This window comes from Chinchilla lanigera, unplaced genomic scaffold (genome assembly GCF_000276665.1).
Source record: "Chinchilla lanigera isolate Chin_1 unplaced genomic scaffold, ChiLan1.0 scaffold00012, whole genome shotgun sequence".
Lineage (NCBI taxonomy): Eukaryota > Metazoa > Chordata > Mammalia > Rodentia > Chinchillidae > Chinchilla > Chinchilla lanigera.
In genome coordinates, this window is record NW_004955413.1 from 30,302,682 (window position 1) to 30,306,826 (window position 4,145).

General features: G+C 61.1%; 1 protein-coding gene and 1 long non-coding RNA gene across 3 annotated transcripts in view; one reads left to right on the forward strand and one right to left on the reverse strand.

The window, feature by feature from the left end:
- Positions 1-671: 671 nt before the first annotated feature.
- On the reverse strand, positions 672-3,732 carry LOC102007879. The gene is made up of 2 exons (XR_260137.2): positions 3,161-3,732; positions 672-2,347 (listed from the first exon to the last, which is right to left on the reverse strand). It is a non-coding gene; the product is annotated as an uncharacterized LOC102007879 (long non-coding RNA).
- Positions 3,733-3,881: 149 nt separating this feature from the next.
- Positions 3,882-4,145, forward strand: part of Ppara (peroxisome proliferator-activated receptor alpha) — a 59,683-nt gene continuing 59,419 nt past the window's right edge. Inside the window, exon 1 of one of the 2 annotated variants that reach the window (XM_005379499.1) lies at positions 3,882-3,967. The gene's annotated coding sequence lies outside the window, so the exon portion shown is untranslated. The remainder of the gene's footprint in view (positions 3,968-4,145) is intronic. The other variant, XM_005379498.1, reaches the window with a different exon arrangement.

A 4,145-nucleotide genomic window follows, 5' to 3' on the forward strand; every position in this document is an offset into this window, starting at 1 on the left:
CAGGGGCCTCCCAGAAGGGCAGACGGGCCTGGATGGAGGATCACAGGCGGGAGTGAGGGACAGGCACTGGGCACACCTTCCACAGTGAGGATTCCGTCAGCGTCTCGGGTAGGGACAGGGGACAGGGACAGAGCATCGTGAGACAGTGCTGAGCTGGACAGGAGCCACCCTGGGCGCAGGAGCTCGGGGCTCATGCAGCAGGGGGGTGGTGCCAGGTGGGCTTCCTGAGGAGGTGGCCCTCAGGCCAGTGGCCATCATGTCAGAAACAAGACCCGCCTCTCAGCCCCCTCCTCACCCTCACCCGACCCTTGAGGTTGGCCTTGCTGCCCTCTTGGTAGATGAGGGGGCTCAGATCAGAGTCAAGTCAAATGCCTGCGGTTGTAAAGTGTCTAAAAGGTACAGCAAGTCCAGTTCTGTTAGGGTCCAAATTCCAGGTGCTGCTGATTAACTTCATGGGGGCATCCCAGGCAGAGGCAGTGACGTGAACATACATTTGCACACAGAGCCGCCCCTGTTCTCTGTGGGGATCCAGCCCAAGATCCCCACTGGGTGCCTGAAACCTCAGTATGACACCTCACCCTTGCCACCCTCTTGCCTCAGCCTCCAAGGGATTCTACGGTACCCTATACTGTTTTTGTATACTGTAATAAAAGCTATGTCAAATTCGTGAATCGTTTAGAGTTTTCCATTTAATAGTTTCAGACTGCAATTAACCACGGGTAAGTGAAACCACACGGAGAGCATCCGTGGGACGGAGGGGGCTCTGTCCCATGTGCTTGGGGACCACAGCTGCTGCACATCGCCGGCCCCCACCTGGCCAGGCCCCCGCCTGGGTCCTCTCCGTGCAAGCCGGAGCCTCTTTAGGGACAGAATCCATTGGAACATCGTGCTTGGCAGCGAGACTCCCATGGCTGCTGGCAGATGACGCTGGGCCCGGAGCTCCAGATGTGCGTGGGACTGGATAGAAGACACCGATGATGACGCAGCCTCCACACCTGGAGCCAAGTGGGGACAGAGGCACAAGGGACACAGGGAGGCCTCTGTCTCAGGGAGGGTAGCAGGCCGCTGTGGCCTGCCGAGAACCACGAGGACAGATGCTGGGCCCACGAGGAGCAAAGCACCTACAAACTTTGGCCAAGGCAGGTTAATCATTGAAAGGACAGCGCGTCCAAGGTGGCAGCAGGATCTGGAGAAGCTGCAGATCCCGCCGACACACACTGAGCACATGGCTTTGCCCGTGGCCACTCCAGGGCCAGCCGCTGCCCGATGAGTACCTTTATTATTTCCTGTCTGGATGGAGACACACTGCCCTGGCCTTGGCAGTCTGGCCACCGACTCACCCCTGCCCATTTTGCCCCATTCTCCCCTCCCCTGCAGCCTGGCTCCTCTCTCCTGCCAGAGATGTGGATCCTGCTCCTGCCACCCCCCTGGGAGTGCCAGGGCTGGGATGGCCGAAGTATGGAGCCAGCAGGTGGCCTCTGCCCCAGGTTGTGGCTCGGGTCCCTGGGCAGAGTGGGTTTGCACCCTGAGAGGTTCCCACAACCTCCCGGAGACTGACTGAGAGTGGTCATCACCCCCAGCCTTGGTTTCTCCACCCACACAATGAAGGTAGAGCCAGCAGCCTTTCCATGCTGCTGTCAGCCTCCTGCCTTCATGGAAAAATACTTTGTCCCCTGGATCAGCGAGGTTTTGATGTCAGCCCTGGAGCAGCAGCCAGGCATGTGCCCACGGCCTGTTCATCATGTAGGATCCGGTCTCAAGTCACCAGCAGCTCCGTTTGCCGTCAGCAAATAAAACCTACCCCTGCCCCGTGGACTTGCACCACCTGACTGGGGCATGCTTCCAGGTGCTCAGAGGACACTGCCTGGCGGATGACACCCAGGACACAAACTCCAACTCACCAGAAGGCTCAGCGGAGGGCAACCAGTGACCCGTGGAGCCTGTGGATGGTTCAAGGGCATAGTTGGACCCCAGATCCAAGGCAGAGCACCACAGTCAGGGGCTGGGCCAGCAGGCAGCGTCACAAGCTCTCTGCACAGTGCCACCTGCAAATGCCTGCTTCTGGCATCTAATCTGCTGCCTGCATGGAGTGGCAGGACCCTGTCACTGCAGACTGCCCCTTCCAGGCCCCTGCTCTCCTGGGATGTCCTGGGTTCCTACTCCGGCTGTGCTGGCAGACAATGGCATGCAGCAGTGGCTCGGTGCTCAGGCCTGGCTCTCCGGGCCTGTTTCCTTATTGTACTGTGAGCAGAACAATAATTACCTCGCAGCCGCTCAGAACATCCTCAAGGTCACCAAATGTGGAAAGGTGGGCTGGGGATATAGCTCAGCAGCACACGGCACCTGCCTGGCAAGCATAAGGTCCTGAGTTCGATTCCTGGTACCCCCCCCAAAAAATGCAGAAAGCGGTCCAAGACAGCAAGAAAGCTGGGAATGAAGATACAGGTGCCAAAAATTGTGCCTAAGGCACCAAGGAGGAGACCAGGGAGGTACCTAGAGATGTTTCCAAGAGCACTGCTGGGTCCCCAGAGTCAGAGATTTCTACTTAGTCCATGCATGGGGTCACTGCTCCTATGCATGTGCATGCCCCTTTGCACTGCAGGAGGGAAGGACGGAGAGACTCCCGGAGCGGCACTGGTGCCCTTTGTGACAGTCTCGCCCACACCGGGGGTGTGGTAAGGTCCTCTACCTCTCTCCTCTGAAAGTGGTTTCCCGAGAGAGACCCAGCATCCTCTGGGGCAGCCAACACAGCACAGTTTCTTGCCAAATCCCCCCCCTGAGGAAGGTCCCGAGCTCCCTTCTGCCCTCATTCCACGGCCAAGATATTTGTTCCAAAGTGACTTCTCCTGACACGTGGTTAAAGGACAGATTTTCTCTCCCTAAAACCTGGGGAGCACCAAGAACCCAAGAATACTATTTTCTGTGTCTGCTAAGAACTGCTCCGTGTCACCCTCTGTGCCTGGGGTCCTGTTCAGAACCATTCTTGCCAGGTCTTTGCAGTGGCCTGGCTGACCCAGGTCTTCCTGGGAAGGGAGCCTTGACATAACCCAGGTTCCAAGGGGACCAGGCCTGGGGCCGGGGCTATGGCATGAGATGAGGCTGCGAGCGCAGGAGGGCAGCCTGGGTCAGCCTCCCTGGCCGCTAGATCCCTCGCACTTACCACCACCCACGGATTTCTGCAAACTCTGAAACGCAATGCAAACTTCAGACGCTGCTAGCCGAGCAATCAAAGTTGGGCTTGTCAGTGGGCAAGAGGGAAGGCTATGTGGGTGTCTGGAGGGTGGGGCAAGGTTCGCCACAGTTACAGGGTTATTTAGCAAGGAGAGTTGAACACAAGCTGTAAAAGGGCCAAGTAAGGCCTGGGCTGCAGCTCCCCTGCGTAACTGGGACGCGTGCTTGAAGTTTCCTTCCCGGGCTAGGTCCTCCCAGCGCGCCCTCCTCGCCACAAATAGCACGGTGGCAGGCGCGGCGTGAGGACAGCCAGGGGGGCCGGCATAGCACACATTTCGTTCCCAGAGGAGGGGCGGCCCTTGCGCTGGCACCGTGTGGCCTGGCTGCACTCAGCGCGGGCCGCTCCAAAAGCCTCTGCAGCGCTGTCCCTGGCCTCAAATTGCGCGCCGGACCCCGACCTCCCGCCGCTTTGGCAGCGGCCCAGTTTCGGCGCCGGGCACCGAGTCAGCTCTCGCCCCGAGAGGGGCGGCCGGGGCGGGGCGCAGGGTCGGGGCCGCCGCCTCCCAGCCCGTCCGCGTCGCCCTTCAGCCTGGGTCCCCGCGGCCACCGCGGGCGCACGCTCCACTCTGCGCCTGGCTCTGCGCGGTGGGGCTCGGTGGCCAGGTCCCCTCGGCTCCACCCACCCACCCGCGTGACTCAGAGACTCGCGGTCCGGCAGGCTCGTCGCACATCGGTCACCGCGCGGACCCTCAGCCCGTCGGGTGCGCCCCTTCGCGGCGCTTTGCCCGCCGGCCAGGTGAACTTGGGCAGGCCCTGCGCCTCTCCAGCCTCAGTTTCCCCACCGAGGCCGAGACCGCCGGGCTCCGAGTGGACCCGCGCAGAACCGCCCGGAGCTCGGCCCCACCCCCGCCCGCAGCAGCCAATCGCGCGCCGCCGTCCGGGGGTGTGTCCCGGGTGGGGCGGGGCTTCCGGGG